This window comes from Pseudophryne corroboree, chromosome 5 (genome assembly GCF_028390025.1).
Source record: "Pseudophryne corroboree isolate aPseCor3 chromosome 5, aPseCor3.hap2, whole genome shotgun sequence".
NCBI classification, from domain to species: Eukaryota; Metazoa; Chordata; class Amphibia; order Anura; family Myobatrachidae; genus Pseudophryne; species Pseudophryne corroboree.
This window is the reverse complement of record NC_086448.1, coordinates 40,211,333-40,231,156: the sequence shown is the minus strand read 5'-3', so window position 1 is coordinate 40,231,156 and position 19,824 is coordinate 40,211,333.

Below are 19,824 nucleotides of genomic sequence, written 5' to 3'. Positions count from 1 at the left end.
CTAGGTGCTTCATCGCGCCCTACGGGCACTCTTCACACCGTCGCAAGGGGCTACGCCCCCTTAACCCTTGCATGCCTTTCTGGGGTTTAATAATTGTGTTATATGGAGTATCACCTGCATTCCTTTGTTAGTGGTTAAATATTGCACAATGAAAGGGTGTGCGATGGTGAAGGAGGCGCAGCCCCTTGCGACGGCGTGAACAGCACCTGCAGGCCACAATGTACAGAATGTAGCGGGTGCGGGGGGTACTGCGGATGGTGTCTGTAGATGCTGCGGATGGAGGGGGGGGCGGAAGTGGGGGTGGGGCCCGGATGTGGAAGGGTTGGGAGGTGCTGCGGGTGGGGGAGGGGCAGAGGAGTGGGAGATGCAGATGGGGGAGGGGTCCGGAGGCACTGCAGGTGGGGGAGGGGCAGGGGTGCCATGGGTGGGGGAGGGGCAGTTGTGGGGATGTTGCAGATGGGTGAAGGGTTCCGGAGGTGCTGTGGGATGGGAAGGGGCGGGAGTGCCGCTGGTGGGGTAGGGGTCCGCAGGCGCCATGGGTAGGGGAGGGGCAGGTACGGTGTTGCAGCGGATGGGGAAGGAGGTCCGGAGGTGCTGCATGTGGTGGAGGGGCAGGTGCGGGGGTGCCATTGGTGGGGGAGGGGGGGACCGCGGATGGAGGAGGGTGTCTGCAGATGCGGGGGCCAGGACAGGGGTGACGGGGCCAGGACACGGGCGACGGGGCCAGGACAGAAATGACAGGGACAGGACAGGGGTGACAGGGTCAGTGTAGGGTTGACAGGGCAAGCACAGGGGTGACAGGGCCAAGATAGGGGTAGCAGGGCCAGCATAAGGGTGACAGGGCCAGGATAAGGGTGAAAGGGCCAGGATAAGGGTGAAAGGGCCAGGATAAGGGTGGCAGGTCAAGGCCAGGGGTGACAGGGACATGACAGAACACAGGGCATGGGAGAGATTGGTATTAGGGACAGAACAGTGGTGACAGACAGATGTGTGTTACCGGAGTCACTGCTGCTGGCTGCTGCTGTTCCACTCCAACCTGTTGGGATCTGCTGCTGGTGGAGACTTGGCATGGCTGACTCTCTCAGGCTGGAGTCCTGCTTCCTCTGCCCGTCCGCATCACTCCCCCCCTCCTCAGTCACACACCGCAGACCTCGCGCAGCTGCCAGGCACTGTGGTAAGGGGAGACTGGGAGTGACTGGTTAGCTCCCAGGAGACGCTGCTGCTGGAGGGAGGAGGGGGTCAGAGCCTGCAAGCAGCGCGGACTTCTGCAGTGCTACCCGCGGCTAAAGTGTGTGAAGGAGCTGGGCGCACCTCACTGCGGGTGGCAGCGCTGCAGCTAGCGGTGGGGTTGCCGGGGCTGGAGATAACAGAGGCAGTACAGAAAGTGCACAGCGGCTGGTGACCCACAAAACTACAGCTAAGAAGCGTGGAGTGTACCAGAAAGTGACGCTCCTCCGCGCCAGAGAGACCCTGCTGAGTATGCTGATGTGGGGGTCAAGTATGGCATACCCCCTCACACCCCCCCATACCTCCCAAATGTCCCAATTTTCGTGGGACAGTCCCATTTTTTGGGGTCTGTCTCGCTGTCCCACCCGCGGGTCGCAGTGTCCCACGGTGGGGGGGGCAGTTGGAAAGCTCCTGTACTCGCTGTTTTGCTTAGCAGAGCAGCGGTGAATAGTGGAGATAGAGGGAGAGGGGGCATCAGGGGGTACGGATTAAGGGGGGGTTCCAGCAGCAGAGCCGGATTAAGGGGGGGGGGGGGTAGGCGGTACGTACCGTTGGCCCCACAGTTTTAGGGGGCTCCCCAGCTGGAGTAGCTCTGTCCCAGCTCAGAAGCTCCCCGCCCTGCCAGCAACAACATTGTACTACAGTCGGCACACGCTGCTGCGTGTTGGCAGGTCTGTGGTGTTGCAGGGAGGCAGCAGTCTCCCTGCTTTCTTCTCCCTGTGCGGGTGTGTAGGGGGAGCGACCACCTCCTCTGGATTTAGCCCTAGCTGAGGGGCCAAAATCCCATAAAAAAAAAAAAAATCCCGGAATTTGCATAAGGGGGCGTGGCCTCGTGGCTCGCGATTAGGCCACGCCCCCAACCCCACCGCAGGCACAGCAATGAGATAGGGCTCCCCTTTCTCAAGTACCCTGTGCCCCCCGGACTCATAATCAGCCCCTGGGGGCATGCCAGCAGCTCACAGAGCGCTGGGCATGCCCCCTCACTGACGAAAACGGGGCCCTCCCGTGAAGCCAAGCCCCCCTTTCGCTGTGTGTGTGTGTGTGTGTGTGTGTGTGTGTGTGTGTGTGTGTGTGTGTGTGTGTGTGTGTGTGTGTGTGTGTGTGTGTGTCTGTGTCTGTCCTGCTCCTGAAGAAGCTGGGAAGTATGCACCCTGCCTGTGCCATGTCCATACTATCTGCTTCTGCAGCTGCTCCTACTGTCCTATAGATTTGGCCAGATCTGTGACTCATTTGACTAACTCCGCCCTCTGCTGTGACTCCGCCCAGCGTTAGCAAATAAATCACAGATCTGGGCTATTATATAGGAGATGAAAGGGTGTGCGATGGTGAAGAAGGCGCAGCCCCTTGCGACGGCGTGAACAGCACCTGCAGGCCACAATGTACAGAATGTAGTGGGTGCGGGGGGTACTGCGGATGGTGTCTGTAGATGCTGCGGATGGAGGGGGGGCGGAAGTGGGGGTGGGGCCCGGATGTGGAAGGGTTGGGAGGTGCTGCGGGTGGGGGAGGGGCAGAGGAGTGGGGGATGCAGATGGGGGAGTGGTCCGGAGGCACTGCAGGTGGGGGAGGGGCAGGGGTGCCATGGGTGGGGGAGGGGCAGGTGTGGAGATGTTGCAGATGGGTGAAGGGTTCCGGAGGTGCTGTGGGATGGGAAGGGGCGGGAGTGCCGCTGGTGGGGTAGGGGTCCGCAGGCGCCATGGGTAGGGGAGGGGCAGGTACGGGTGTTGCAGCGGATGGGGAAGGAGGTCCGCCGGGGGTGCTGCAGGTGGTGGAGGGGCAGGTGCGGGGGTGCCATTGGTGGGGGAGGGGTGGGTGAGGGGGGGACCGCGGATGGAGGAGGGTGTCTGCAGAAGCGGGGGCCAGGACAGGGGTGACGGGGCCAGGACACGGGCGACGGGGCCAGTACAGAAATGACAGGGACAGGATAGGGGTGACAGGGTCAGTGTAGGGGCGGCAGGACCAGGACAGGGGTGACAGGGCCAGTATAGGGTTGACAGGGCAAGCACAGGGGTGACAGGGCCAGGATAGGGGTAGCAGGGCCAGCATAAGGGTGACAGGGCCAGGATAAGGGTGAAAGGGCCAGGATAAGGGTGAAAGGGCCAGGATAAGGGTGGCAGGTCAAGGCCAGGGGTGACAGGGACATGACAGAACACAGGGCATGGGAGAGATTGGTATTAGGGACAGAACAGTGGTGACAGACAGATGTGTATTACCGGAGTCACTGCTGCTGGCTGCTGCTGTTCCACTCCAACCTGTTGGGATCTGCTGCTGGTGGAGACTTGGCATGGCTGACTCTCTCAGGCTGGAGTCCTGCTTCCTCTGCCCGTCCGCATCACTCCCCCCCTCCTCAGTCACACACCGCAGACCTCGCGCAGCTGCCAGGCACTGTGGTAAGGGGAGACTGGGAGTGACTGGTTAGCTCCCAGGAGACGCTGCTGCTGGAGGGAGGAGGGGGTCAGAGCCTGCAAGCAGCGCGGACTTCTGCAGCGCTACCCGCCGGCTAAAGTGTGTGAAGGAGCTGGGCGCACCTCACTGCGGGTGGCAGCGCTGCAGCTAGCGGTGGGGTTGCCGGGGCTGGAGATAACAGAGGCAGTACGGAAAGTGCACAGCGGCTGGTGACCCACAAAACTACAGCTAAGAAGCGTGGAGTGTACCAGAAAGTGACGCTCCTCCGCGCCAGAGAGACCCTGCTGAGTATGCTGATGTGGGGGTCAAGTATGGCATACCCCCTCACACCCCCCCATACCCAGGGCCGTTTCTAGCCAATTTGGCTCCCAGTGCGAGATTTAAAAATGCGCCCCCCCCCCCCCCCATAGATATAAAGAGGAAAAGCATGCGCGCGCTCCCGGTAAGGGGGCGTGACCTCATTAAAATGGGTGTGGCTTTGTTAAGATGGGCGTGGCCTCATCTGATCTCATCAACACGGCCACCACAGGATATTAAAAAAAAAAAGTCCTAATTTTACACATTACAGCAGGCACGCTACCCCATTTTACACAGCACGGCAGGCAAGTGTCCCCATTTTACACAGTACGACAGGCACGTGCCCCCATTTTACACATTGCGGCAGGAAAAAGTGTCCCCATTTTACACAGTATGACAGGCAAGTGTCCCCATTTTACACATTGCGGCAGACAGGTGTCCCCATTTTACACATTGCGGCAGACAGGTGTCCCCATTTTACACATTGCGGCAGACACGTGCCCCCATTTTACACATTGCGGCAGGAAAAAGTGTCCTCATTTTACACAGTACGACAGGCAAGTGTCCCAATTTTACACATTGCGGCAGACAGGTGTCCCCATTTTACACATTGCGGCAGACACGTGCCCCCATTTTACACATTGCGGCAGACAGGTGTCCCCAATTTACACATTGCGGCAGACAGGTGTCCCCATTTTACACATTGCGGCAGACAGGTGTCCCCATTTTACACATTGCGGCAGACAGGTGTCCCCATTTTACACATTGCGGCAGACAGGTGTCCCCATTTTACACATTGCGGCAGACACGTGCCCCCATTTTACATAGTACGCAGGCAAGTGTCCCCATTTTACACACTGTGGCAGACAGGTGACCCCATTTTACACATTAAGGCAGACAGGTCCCCATTTTACACATTAAGGCAGACAGGTCCCCATTTTACACATTAAGGCAGACAGGTCCCCATTTTACACATTAAGGCAGACAGGTCCCCATTTTACACATTAAGGCAGACAGGTCCCCATTTTACACATTAAGGCAGACAGGTCCCCATTTTACATATTACTGCAGGTGGTGGGGAGGGAGAAAGGGAGAGAGAGGGAGAGGGGCTGACTTACATTTGAAGCGGTTCTCGCCGCTCTTCAGCCGCCTCTCCCTCCTTGTCTGCGCGGCTCCCCCTTCTCCCTCCCCCCGAGTGCCCAGCTCGGGGGGGTGGGGTTTCGCGGAATGACGCGTTTGCGTCGTGACGTCACGACGCAAACGCGTCATTCTGCGAAACCCCGCCCCCCCGAGCTGGGCACTCGGGAGGAGGGAGAAGGGGGTTTCAAAGTATGAAGAAGTGCCGCGGCGGGCGCCCCGTGCGGTTGCACAGCTCGCCCGCCGCAAGAAACGGCACTGCCCATACCTCCCAAATGTCCCAATTTTCGCGGGACAGTCCCATTTTTTGGGGTCTGTCCCGCTGTCCCACCCGCGGGTCGCAGTGTCCCACGGTGGGGGGGGGGGGGGGGCAGTTGGAAAGCTCCTGTACTCGCTGTTTTGCTTAGCAGAGCAGCGGTGAATAGTGGAGACAGAGGGAGAGGGGGCATCAGGGGGTACGGATTAAGGGGGGGGTTCCAGCAGCAGAGCCGGATTAAGGGGGGGGGGGGGGGGGTAGGCGGTACGTACCGTTAGCCCCACAGTTTTAGGGGGCCCCCTGGCTGGAGTAGTTCTGTCCCAGCTCAGAAGCTCCCCGCCCTGCCAGCAACAACATTGTGCTACAGTCGGCACACGCTGCTGCATATTGGCAGGTCTGTGGTGTTGCAGGGAGGCAGCAGTCTCCCTGCTTTCTTCTGCCTGTGCGGGTGTGTAGGGGGGAGCGACCACCTCCTGTGGATTTAGCCCTAGCTGAGGGGCCAAAATTCCATTTAAAAAAAACCCCACGAAATTTGCATAAGGGGCGTGGCCTCGCGTCCCGCGATTAGGCCACGCCCCAACCCACAGCAGGCACAGCAATGAGATAGGGCTCCCCTTTCTCAAGTGCCCTGTGCCCCCGGACTCATAATCAGCCCCTGGGGGCATGCCAGCAGCTCACAGAGCGCTGGGCAAGCCCCCTCACTGACGAAAACGGGCCCTCCCGTGAAGCCACGCCCCCTTTTCGCTGTGTGTGTGTGTGTGTGTGTGTGTGTGTGTGTGTGTGTGTGTGTGTCCTGCTCCTGAAGAAGCTGGGAGGTATGCACCCTGCCTGTGCCATGTCCATACTATCTGCTTCTGCAGCTGCTCCTAGTGTCCTATAGATTTGGCCAGATCTGTGACTCATTTGACTAACTCCGCCCACTGCTGTGACTCCGCCCAGCGTTAGCAAATGAATCACAAAATCACAGATCTGGGCTATTATATAGGAGATATATATATATATATATATATATACAATTGGTGGTCCGGCTCTCCCGTCAGTGGTATTTGTGCGCCGGGTGCCCGAACGAGGAAGTGACAGCAGCAGTAAATGGATGGTACGGCACTCCAAGCGTCTTAAATAAATCAGTCTTATACCAGCATAAGGAACGACAACGTTTCAGTGCTTTTATTGTAGCACTTTCGTCAGGTCAGCATATAGACAAGTGAACAAAAACATACCTTTATAGCAGCCATAGATCCCCCAGTGACTGGCGTCTTCCGGGAGGCGGATCACCCGCCCGCTCCGGCCGGCGCTCTGACGATGACGTGCACCTATGCTCCGTCATCATTGTGCTCCCCATCACCAAGGTAACGGAATACAAACTGTTGGGACATAATGAAGTGCTAAGCAAGAGTTACATCATATAATCTATTATATAAATTAGTATACCACAGGCTAACACCCATATAGTATATAATGAAACTTTAAACTGCATGCCATAACACACATGTCAATTGGCATATAGAGGATAAATACCTATTTGATTTTACCCTGACAGTGCTAGCAGATACTATTCCAAAAATGGCAATAATGCCACGATTGTATACCAGTGTTAAATAATGATGGAACAGCTGGAACACTAAAGGGGTAATAACACTAAAAAAAAGCAACCGAGGCCAATGTGATCGTTCAGGCCTCTCGGATGCACTGTATCCAATCTATGAATCCATTGAGATTCCAGTTGCAGCAATCGTCTGCCACGATCCCCCCCTCTGGGCAGAGGTTGAACCTGATCGATCATTCTATAACGTAATGACACCACGGGGTGGCGAGCCTGACTAAAATGTCTGTCCACCGGTTGTTCACTATCCCCCTTCATAATCGCGGTCTTAATTGCTGACCTGTGGGCTGCCATACGTTCTTTGAACATACGTTCGGTCTTACCAACACTGGTAAGGGTAAAATCAAATAGGTATTTATCCTGTATATGCCAATTGACATGTGTATTTATGGCATGCAGTTTAAAGTTTCATTATATACTATATGGGTGTTAGACTGTGGTATACTAATTTATATAATAGATTATATGATGTAACTCTTGCTTAGCACTTCATTATGTCCCAACAGTTTGTATTCCGTTACCTTGGTGATGGGGAGCACAATGATGACGGAGCCTAGGTGCACGTCATCGTCAGAGCGCCGGCCGGAGCGGGCGGGTGATCCGCCTCCCGGAAGACGCCAGTCACTGGGGGATCTATGGCTGCTATAAAGGTATGTTTTTGTTCACTTGTCTATATGCTGACCTGACGAAAGTGCTACAATAAAAGCACTGAAACGTTGTCGTTCCTTATGCTGGTATAAGACTGATTTATTTAAGATGCTTGGAGTGCCGTACCATCCATTTACTGCTGCTATATATATATATATATATATATATATATATATGTATAGGACCCAGAGCTTTAACTCAAATTTAATTAACATAAAAAAGTTCGATGCAATCTTACAGTACTTGTCCTGCTGCTGACAAAGACAGTCTGTGAGTGACACAGTACAGGAGCAGAGGAATAGATCCTCTGCTCTCCTCAGAGCCCATCCACCTCCACAGGCTGCGGTTCATGCCAAGGATCCTGCCTCCATTTTCCCTTCAGCCTGCGCTCCAGCCAGTGACGGAGCCGCAGGCTGTAGCTGCAGACCCCATTGGTTAGCTGAGTCGTTGCCCAGCAACCCAGGAAAGGTCTGTGGCACCAGTGGCAGTGACGGCACTCAGTGCCTGCAGGGAAACTCAGAGCTGCGAATCGGATCTGTAACAAAGATACGTTCTGTGGCTGGTGGCAGGAGGGGCTCTCTTAGACTGCGGGGCATAGGGGTACTAACACCTGGAGCCCCCCTTAATCCGGCTCTGGTGACACACACAGGGGTAGAGTGGGGGTATAGGGTGACACACACATGGGTAGAGTGGGGGTATAGGGTGACACACACATGGGTAGAGTGGGGGTAAAAGGTGTCACAAACACCTATACAGGGGTAGCGGGGTACAGGATGCCACACATGAAGGGATAGGGGGTGGATACTGTGTCATACATGCAGGGTGTCAGTAAGGGTGGCCTGCAAACCCAGGTACGGGCTGAAGGGTAGACTGGCGGCGGGGGGGATCCAGACCAGACATGGAGCTCACCGAGTCCGCCCGGACAGTAATATCTGGTGTGAGGCTGGAGGCACGACCGAGTCATTCCTGTACATGGAAACAGGTGAACGAGCTCTATTTCCCCATCATGGGCAGCTGCTGGAGGAGGGAGGGTGCACTGCCGGGGGAAAGGTGGCTCAATCCCTGACATTGAAGGGGGTACATTGGAGACTCTTCTCTAGATGGAATGCAGTGTGATTGGCTGCAGGGGTAGTGGCGAGCCTTGGAGGTAGTCCAGGCCACATAAAGTCACAGCCACATGCCCTGCACCTACTGTAGTTATGCCACTAAATAGAAATATACAGTAATGCCACCATAATAATAGAAAAACAATAATAGAATATAATAGAACAAAAGCCACTCAGTGCCGCTGCATCACACGAGCCGAGTGAAGGGAAGCAGCTGCACTGCTGCACCCAGCAAGGGAGGTCGCGGGAAGTGCACCCATCCCAAACTCCTCCTCTGTTGTCAGGAGAGGGAGTGTTATGTGATGTCACCGTCGCGCTCCCAGCAAACCTGGCAAAGTGGGAGGCGCTGTAGTAATGGCAGTCACGGGTGCAAAGTGTACGGCGGCAGTATGGCATACCCGTTGCCAAATTCTTGAAAGATACGCTATACCTGAGCGCAGGCTCGGACTGGCCTACAGGGGTACAGGGGAAACCACCGGTAGGCCCCACTGCCTGGGGGGCCCTACTCCTCTAGGGATCAGGTTCTAGACTGTGCACTTGGATTATATATTATACATAGGTTACCTTATACTGCACAGGATTATGATGTGTTCTCTACAGTACATTGCTGTCATTAATCTGGCACATTATCATGCATGCACTAGCATTAATTATATATAAATTATCAAGGAGTCCAGACCAGGTACTCTATAATGGTTAGCCAAAACTCTGTGGAGGCTGGCCACACCTCTAATCATGGGCCCCTACCACTGCATACCCCCGGTGGGCCCTTCATGCTCCAGTCCGACACTGCCTGAGCGTACCTGCATATTTGCACCACTGCTAGGGTATCACAAAACAGTCAGTGAGATATTTGGCTGTGAACAATACGGTAGCCAAACATTGCTAAAGTAGTTACCAGCCTGTCAAAATGACGGAACATTGTCACACCCAGAGCGGTCGGGTTTAGCCGCAAAAAGCAGCTAAACCCAACCAAAGTAATGAGCTCGTTGCGTAAAGTCCCATTTGAGTGCTGAAACGGGTCACTTTTCACTAATTTTTGCTCACCAGCTCAGAGGGCTGCAAGCAGAAATGTCAGCGACGGGGGCTGTGTTGGCCGCCGGCATGCAAAACACTTGAAAATGGTCGACACATGAAAGGTCGATACATGAAAAGGTCGACATGAGTTTTTTAACTTTTTCTTCTTTTAGGGAACTTTTCCATACTTTACGATCCACGTGGACTACGATTGGAATGGTAATCTGTGCTGAGCGAAGCGGTAGCGGAGCAAAGGCACCATGCCCGAAGCATGGCAAGCGAAGTGAGCCAAGCGAGGGAACGCGGTGCACTAATTGGGGTTCCCAGTCACTTTACGCAAAAAACGACACCAAAAAAAGGTAAAAAACTCATGTTGACCTTTCATGTGTCGACCATTTTCATGTGTCGTCCATGTCGACCATGTCAATGTCGACCAATAGTGGTTGACCTAATGACTGTCGACCATGACATGGTCGACCATTCATACCGGAACCAAACAGCTTAGCCAGACACATATAATTCTTGGGTTAATAATCCAATCCTCACACAACCACTGTTTAAAATCCTTCCAGTGATGTGTGCTCACAATAAATCGAGCAAGCTGTATTTTTTTAGAGGTATATATAGCTGGAATATATAGTGTTCTATACATTATATAGTGTTCTATATATATTATTAGTATATTATTACTAATAAAGTATTAGAATTTGTTATATTTTTTATTAAAAAATAATTAATTTTCTTGTGGAAGGGAATGAGTGCTGCTACTAAAAGTTGATTTACCTTTTCTTCTTTAAACCCATATATGTACATTTAAATCAACAAGCAGCACCACTCTAATACACTTGTGTTGAAATATTTATCTTGTCAGCACAAATTGTTATGCCATTGATATTCCCTATATAATATCAATCATCTATAATCTGGTGCGGGAGTCTCTCTAACTCTAAAGGCATATGAAGCTGACATTCAGAATACCGACACCAGAACACTGACATACTGACATGTCATTGCTAGAATGACTTTGTGAATGTTGCTGGTCGGCATGACGAATATGTGGTTTTTCATAGCTGTCATAACAAACCCTAAACCTAACCCTAATTGTCTGTCGACATTCAAACGTCAAATATTGATATGTTGAATGTTGACCTCCTGTCCATTTAAACATTCAGAATGTGAACGTATACCATATATATCATAAGGGAAACTATTTAAACATTTATCACCTATATATGTATATCTTGGTAAATTAATAATTTTCTGTCATTAATATTTTCCAAAAAGATATGTATAGGTTTTAATCATTCCAATATGGAAGGTGTGGAAACAAAGGAGCCATAACCATTGTTATAGCATGACAAGACTCCTTACAGTCACATTAGAGGAGACTTCAGCTGAGAAACCTGTAATAATGACAATGTACAGACAGATTATGTGGTCAATTATTGTCAGATCCTTGGGGATCGGTTGAATTGAGAGACTGTACCTATTTCTCTCTTTAGCCCAGCTTCTTGTAACCATACACTGTACAGTACAATTGTTGTATATTAAATCTGAAAATGAATATGTTCTGTCTCTGTGCTCTAACAAATACATATGCCTTCAGAAAACGAAACATCTGTTTGACCATGGGGGTAATTCTGAGTTGATCGCAGCAAGAATTTTTTTAGCAGTTGGGCAAAACAATGTGCACTGCAGGGGGGGACAGATGTAACATGTGCAGAGAGAGTTAGATTTGGGTGGGTTATTTTATTTCTGTGCAGGGTAAATACTGGCTGCTTTATTTTTACACTGCAATAAATCTAACTCTCTCTGCACATGTTATATCTGCCTCCCCTGCAGTGCACATGGTTTTTCATCAACTGCTAACTATGGGGGTAATTCCAAGTTGATCGCAGCAAGAATTTTTTTAGCAGTTGGGCAAAACAATGTGCACTGCAGGGGAGGCAGATATAACATGTGCAGAGAGAGTTAGATTTGGGTAGGTTATAGTGTTTCTGTGCAGGGTAAATACTGGCTGCTTTATTTTTACACTGCAATTTAGATTGCAGATTGAACACACCACACCCAAATCTAACTCTCTCTGCACATGTTATATCTGCCTCCCCTGCACTGCACATGGTTTGGCCCAACTGCTAAAAAATTTCCTGCTGCGATCAACTTGAAATTACCCCCAAAATTCCTGCTGCGATCAACTCAGAATTACCCCCTATGTTAATTGTAGAATGTTAGACTGTAATTGGTTAACCCTTTTGAGTGTTATTGTATGGTGTGAATTGTTATCCTTTTTACTGCCAATTATCACAGAGTGTACTGAGAGTGTGCCTTTGTGAGTAAGCTTAGTTTATACTGACCTTGACAATAGTAGGTAGCGCCAGTTTCCATGAGTTAAGTGGTGTGTGAATTTCCAAAAGTGTCTCTTGGGAGTTAATCTGTACTGTAGCTTATAGTTAGGTAAGTGCAATCTTGAGTGTGATTTAATGGCGACCGTTTTATAGTAACATCCCACATCAAGTGAACACAGGTGAGGCATGTCCCTGACGTGTTTTGAAGATCTCAGAACTAGGGCCCTAATTCCGAGTTGTTCGCTTGCTAGCTGCTTTTAGCAGCATTGCACACGCTAGGCCGCCGCCCTCTGGGAGTGTATCTTAGCTTAGCAGAATAGCGAACGAAAGATTAGCAGAATTGCGAACGAAAGATTAGCAGAACTGCTACTAAATAATTCCCTGCAGTTTCTGAGTAGCTCCAGACCTACTCCTAGACTGCGATCACCTCAGTCCGTTTAGTTCCTGGTTTGACGTCACAAACACGCCCTGCGCTCGGCCAGCCACTCCCCCATTTCTCCAGCCACTCCTGCGTTTTTACCTTGCACGCCTGCATTTTTTAGCACACTCCCTGAAATCGGCCAGTTTCCGCCCAGAAACACCCACTTCCTGTCAATCACACTACGATCACTAGAGCGATGAAAAAACGTCGCTCGAGCTTGTGTAAATCTACAAAGTTTTGTGTGAAAGTACTTAGCGCATGTGCGCTGCGTACCATGCACATGCGCATTTTTGCAATTTTTTCACTTGATCGCTGCACTGCGAAAATCGGCAGCGAGCGAACAACTCGGAATGACCACCGAGATCAGAAGCAGATCAGATCAGTCAAGATTAAACCTTATGGAGTAGGCTCCTGAACTCTGCCTATCTATCTATCTATCTATCTATCTATCTATCTATCTATCTATCTATCTATCTATCTATCTATTTGTATATTTTTCTCCCTCTCTTTGCCTATGACATTTTTAAAAAAAGTGTATTTCTTCATGGCATAACATATATCAAAGTCCTTTATAGAGTCATTACAGTACATCACACATTGCTCATGATACTGTACAAGTGTTTGTTAAATGCACCCTACAGTATATCTTTGCTATAGCCAATATATTGTATCTACTTAATTAACATGATTAAATCAAATGTTACAGCCAAATACTGTATTGCAATACATTACAATTTGTTTACAATGATATAGAAAACATGGCAATTTTATATCCCATTTAATTTACTCTAGAAAAACTCTAAATTCATTTTTAATGTGAAGATTTAAACTACTGTAAGTAAAAAGAAAGTAATAAAATAAAACAGTTAAATAAAGAATAAAGTGTAAGTATCTCATTTCATAAAATAAGATAAAAGTAAGCCTGTGTAAATAGCGGTTTTATTAAAAGAGCAATAGTAAAATGATCTTATTGTCTCATGTAACAAGTTAATTTTATTTCCTAATACCCTATCTTTAATTAAAATATACCTGGAAGAAAAAACAGATAATACAAAGTTACTATTTCCTCCAGCGATGATTGAAATGGTGAAATATTAATAAGAAATATGCATACGTTAAGTGACATACTTTGATCTCAACATATATATATATATATATATATATATATATATAGCGAGTGGATGAGTTGGCACTCCCTAAATGGTCCCAACACTGCGCTGGTGCCTTTTCCAGAATAAATGGTAAGATACAGCATAAAGGAGGAACGGCACTCGGCGTCTTGAAAATGGCAAAGTGTATTAAAAGAAACACAGCAATGGATACCAACGTTTCGGGGCTTACATGCCCCTTTGTCAAGGTGTGTGTTTCACACACACCTTGACAAAGGGGCATGTAAGCCCCGAAACGTTGGTATCCATTGCTGTGTTTCTTTTAATACACTTTGCCATTTTCAAGACGCCGAGTGCCGTTCCTCCTTTATGCTGTATATATATATATATATATATATATATATATATAGATAGATAGATATATAGATATATAGATATATAGATAGATATATAAAAATATACAGAGTATGTATCAGATAGGTTTGACTTTGATTTGAAGGACTCTCCTGAGGGTACATTAGATGAGTAGAACTTACTGTGCCAAATTCTTCCAACTCTGGCCCTCATTCCGAGTTGATCGGTCGCAAGGCGAATTTAGCAGAGTTACACACGCTAAGCCGCCGCCTACTGGGAGTGAATCTTAGCTTCTTAAAATTGCGACCGATGTATTCGCAATATTGCGATTACTAACTACTTAGCAGTTTCAGAGTAGCTCCAGACTTACTCTGCCTGTGCGATCAGTTCAGTGCTTGTCGTTCCTGGTTGACGTCACAAACACACCCAGCGTTCGCCCAGGCACTCCCACCGTTTCTCCGGCCACTCCTGCGTTTTTTCCGGAAACGGTAGCGTTTTCAGCCACACGCCCCTGAAACGCCGTGTTTCCGCCCAGTAACACCCATTTCCTGTCAATCACATTACGATCGCCGGAGCGAAGAAAAAGCCGTGAGTAAAAATACTTTCTTCATAGTAAAGTTACTTGGCGCAGTCGCAGTGCGAACTTTGCGCATGCGTACTAAGCGGATTTTCACTGCGATGCGATGAAAAAGAACGAGCGAACAACTCGGAATGAGGGCCTCTGTTTTAGGAGAAGTACAGCTCTTTAATGGGAACTAATTGGATTAAGCTGCACGAGTACAGAGTAGCACTCTGAAACCTTTTCAATGATGTACTACTACTATGTTCAATCCGATGTAAAACATCATTTTTTTTATTTTTTTTCATGCCATTATTGGCAGGCTGCAATTCCCAGCGAGGAGCTGCATTTACTGGTGTCTGAGTAAGCCTATTTACTTATATCTCTAAATAAGAAGAGCGCATACTGAATTAAAATGTCATATTAGGAAAAGTGTACTTTTAATTAAAAGCAGGTGAAATATTTCAACGCCTGAAGAATAGAAAGAGATTTATTTTAACGTGGCAGAAAATTATATTTTGATGCAGCTGTATTGGCAATAATTGCAGCTAATGAATAACGTTAAATGGGATTGATGGCTCAGCCTTAACCCCTTGTAATGTTGGTTCTTTTCTAGCTATTTCAAATTTGTTGGTTAGCCTGTACTATAGGACTTTGGGGGACTTTTACTAAGCAGTGATAAAAGTGGAGAAGTGAGCCAGTGGAGAAATTGCCCATGGCAACCAATCAGCTGCTCTGTATATTTTGAAAGCATGCAAATTAAAAATGTTACATCAATGCTGATTGGTTGCCATGAGCAACTTCTCCACTGGCTCACTTCTCCACTTTTATCACTGCTTAGTTTATGTCCCCCTTTGTTTCTTTTTAGGATTCTGAATCATTTTCGTTATGTAAAAATCACCTTGTATGCACCTTCAGTTTATATAGAGTACAAGATAAGTAATAGGACTTAAGATGATAAATCTTTTTCTGCATGTCTCTATAGCTGAACACCATAGGTACGTACATATGGTCTAGGAGCTGGGCCGTTTCTTGACCGTCCGCATGGAATACTGTTAAAAATGTAACTCCCAAAATGGCCGTTGACTCAGAGGAAACACTTCTAAAGCATACTAGAGGAGGCGGTGCCCATTTTTTGAGGGACGTTTACACATTTACTAGACGGAGGAGGGATGTGCAAGCGGCGCAGCAGTGTTGGGCCCGTGGCAGCGGTATCATCATCAAACCCCTGACAACAAGCATTAGTGTGGAATAATTGTAACGGAAATTAGTGTGACGCATAATATAGTTTTAGAGGCATAATTGTGTGGTAATTGTGTGGGGCATAAGATGGCATCAAGGGCATTACTATGTGGGGCATAAATTGGTGCAAGGGGCATTACTGTGTGGGGCAATATGTGGTGAACAGAAAGGGGGGGTGCTACCGCCCCACTTATATCCCCCCAGCACACTGACTAATACCTGTAATAATACTTGAACCTATCTGGTAATAGAACTTTAGAGATATTTGTTACATGAATTTGCAAATACATAGGAAGCTGCTGAGCCACTTCACGGTCTTCTCTGATATCAGCAGTCCTACACTACATAATAGCGGTGCCCACATAGGTCCATGTAATTTGTCTACAGTAAGGACTCATGATAAATGCTCTTACAAAAATACATCCAGATTGAGGGCTAGCTTACCTGAGAGCCACCCGTAAGATCTCCCATTAGCACTACAAGGACCAGCATGACTTCCAAATGCTGCTCCCATTCAATGACTTCTCACACATGAAAACAAACAGTGGTAGCAGCTCAATCACTTATCAGGTGCTAGAAAAGGGAAGGGGTCACAGAAGACAGCAAACAGAAGGGGGGGGGGGGGGGGTGATCCCCACCCTGTAACCCCCAAGCACTCTGACTAATACCTGTAACTACACTTGAACCTATCTGGTAATAGAATTTCATAGATATTTGTTAAATTAATTTGCAAATACATGACAGGCTGCTGATCCACTTCACGGCTTCTCTTATAATCTTACACTACTTAATAACAGTGCCCACGTAGGGAATATGTGATTTGTCTACAGTAAGGCCTCATGATAAAGGCTCATACATACAAACATACATCCAGATTGAGGGCTAGCTAAACTGGCTAATATTTTTTCCAAAAACATCCACAAACTTGTTGACTATTTTTATTACCAGATTATGTAAATAAAAGCAATTTGATCCCAATTAAGTATAATTCTATTCACAAATATGCAGAATTAATAAAATTATACAGAAGAAGGGTTAAATAGCTATTATTTTCATAATTTGATAACACTGGTCTACAAAATTAAACTTTTTTCTCTCACGAGAACTAAATAAACTGAATCTAAATGTATTTTTCATACTGATTTTGAATATGCATTTATATTTTTTCCATCGTGCAGGGTTCTATTGTGACATATTTTTAAAAGTTTTATTAATTTAGTACTTACGTAAGTCTAAATGATAACTATACACCTCATTCTAGCTGACCTAAAACGTTGTATTTTGATGATTTTTAGGCATATTTTGCATTTGGGACGTCTGTCTTCGTGGTCCAGCGCTAGTCAGCCAGCATACCGGAACTCAGTTTACCTTGGTTCCTCTTGTCCATCGTAGAAAACTGCTGGACATGCTCATCACTGGTAGCCACAAGATTTTCTGGGTTATGGTATAAGAGGTCGACAGTCAAAAGGTTGACACTGTCTAGGTCGACACTAAATGGTCAACATGCAGGTGGTCCACGTGTGAAAAGGTCGACACAATGAAAGTGTTGAGACGGAAATAGGTGGCACACGAAAAGGACGACATGAGTTTTTCTTTTTTTTAATAATATATAAAATTTTAGATTCCAGCACAAGGAACCCCAATTAGTGCACCGTGTCCCCTCGCTTCGCTCACCATACTGCGGGGAAGGTGCCTCGCTCTGCTGTCGCCGTGCTCGGCACTGATCACCATTCCCAATTGTAGTCCACATGGATGGTAAAATAGGAAAATGTTGAAAAATAAATAAAAAAGAAAATAATTCCCATGTCAACCATATGCTTTGTCTACCATTGTCATGACGGCCATTTGACCACGTCGACCTTTTGACCATGACGACCATATGCATGTCGGCCACTATTGATTGTCAACCTTTTGACTGTATTATCTGGATACCGATTTTCTGTGAAGAAGTCCCGGTGGGAGTGCAAGAAGTGAAGTTGTAAAGACATGTTGCATCCCATGGCTTTGTATGAAGTCACCAGACCATTCACCATGGGATCTATCCGGTGGAGAAGTTGCCCATGTCAACCAATCAGTGTTGAAGTAACATTTATAATTTGCATACTCTACAATTGTACGGAGCAGCTGATTGGTTGCCATGGTCAACTTCTCTACAGGCTCACTTCTCCATTCTTTTCACTGCTTCATGAATAGATCCCATTTCCAAGAAAACAAGAACAGATATTTCTGAATGACCACTAGGCGGGGCTTCTCAGAGGATTTAACAGTTCCTGAAGATTTTCATCATCCATTCATCATCCATTACTGATCTTCTTAGTGGCCATATAAAATTTCTTCTTCCAGTTTTGCATCACTAACATCTGGAAATTTAGATTTTAAATGCTTAAATGCAGCATTTTTTTTAATCAATTTTTATTTTTCAAATGGTTTCACCAGACCTAGTTTAATATGCAGTGGGGCTAAATACACTTTTTCAGGATCCACTAATGGGGTATTTTTCTGCCTGGGAATAAGAGATTCATGTTCAGGCCACGGTTTTCTAATGTCTCTGTGTGTATGACCAGGGACGTGCAGTCAGGGGAGGCAGTGCCTCCCCTGTCATAATGATTAAAATAATAAAAAGAAGATATTTATAACACATAGGGTGAGATTCAAATGACATATCACGCCCAATTTCCTTTCTAAAATGATCTCCGTTATCGCGCATATTGTGCCCATAGTAATCAGGTTTACTGTGTAAATGGTTGGGTGCCTCGCTACTCCAGGGTTAGCGAGCTGAAATAATGATACAACGTCCCTGAGGGCAGAAATAGAGTGAGTGTGGAAAGGGGTGAAAAGAATTGAATCTCCCCCATAGTCTGTTATAAATATCTTCTTCTATTATTTTAACCATTCCCCCCTGTTACTGTGGCTGCATCCTAGGGTTGGAGGCAGCGGGAGAGGTGCCTCCCACTGCTACCATTAAAGTCCGGGCAGCGGGCAGGGGGCGGGGTGCAGCAATGGGCTATGAAAGCCCATGGAAAATGCATGGGGAAGCGGCACCTTTACTGGTGCCACAATGACAGGGGCGTGCATTCAGCCCCGATGAATGCACGCCCCTGTCTTTCACCCAGATGTGATTGGCCCAGCGGATCCAGTGCTGGATCCGCTGTCCAATCACTAGCGAGCCCCCTTCCCAGCTGCAGCAGGCGCCGTGGGCTGTGTGGGCGACCGCTGCAGCCAGCGCCGTTGACTGACACTAGAGGTCATAATTGACCCCTGGTGTCTCAGCGGCGCTACTATGGGAGAGACGTCATAAGTCATGACGTCTCTCCCATAGTAGAGAGGAGCCGGCGGACAGAGACGGAGGCAGCGCTGCAGGAGCGGTAAGTATTGTGTGTGTGTGTTTTTTTTATATGTCTGTTTGGGCTTTGGGGCACCGCCACAAGGGGTACTGCTAAAAGGGGCATAGCTACAAGGGACACAGTGACTGGGGGCACAACTACAGGGGTCCCAACTACACAGTGCTGTAACTATGTGTGGGCGGATGGTGCGTTGCCCACAGCGCATTTGCGCTGTGGGCGCACCATCAACATCCACCCCATTTGGCCACCCCAAGCACTGAGCAGCACTACCTAATATCAAAGCAGCGCTGCGCCCAGCTCCTTCTCTGCTGGACACAGAGCTGCTGATATACATACAGGCGGCAGCAGCAGCGCTCCCCCATTCCCTCCCCCTTGACTCAAGCGGTGCACTGAAAACAGCCAGGACGTGCCTCTGGCTCCTTCTGGCGGGGAGTTGCATGGAGGATGTGCGTCACCCGCACGGAGACTTCCCCTGCCGCTGCCATGGCCGCCCGCACTTCCAAAAAAGAGCAGCTCAGACCATTGATGAGTGAGTGCTCTGAAGTAAGTAACTTTTTCCACTTACTCAGTGTCTCTCACATGGCTGAGGTGCTGACAGGTGGGGGGAAGTGTCACAGCCTGTGATGACCCCCCCTCCTATCAGCACCCAAGGCATGTGAGACTCACAGGTAAGTATAATTCTCTCTCTCTCTCTCATGTGTGAAAGGGGGGGACTGCTGCTGTAATGTGTAAAAAGGGGTCGCTGTCTGACGTAAT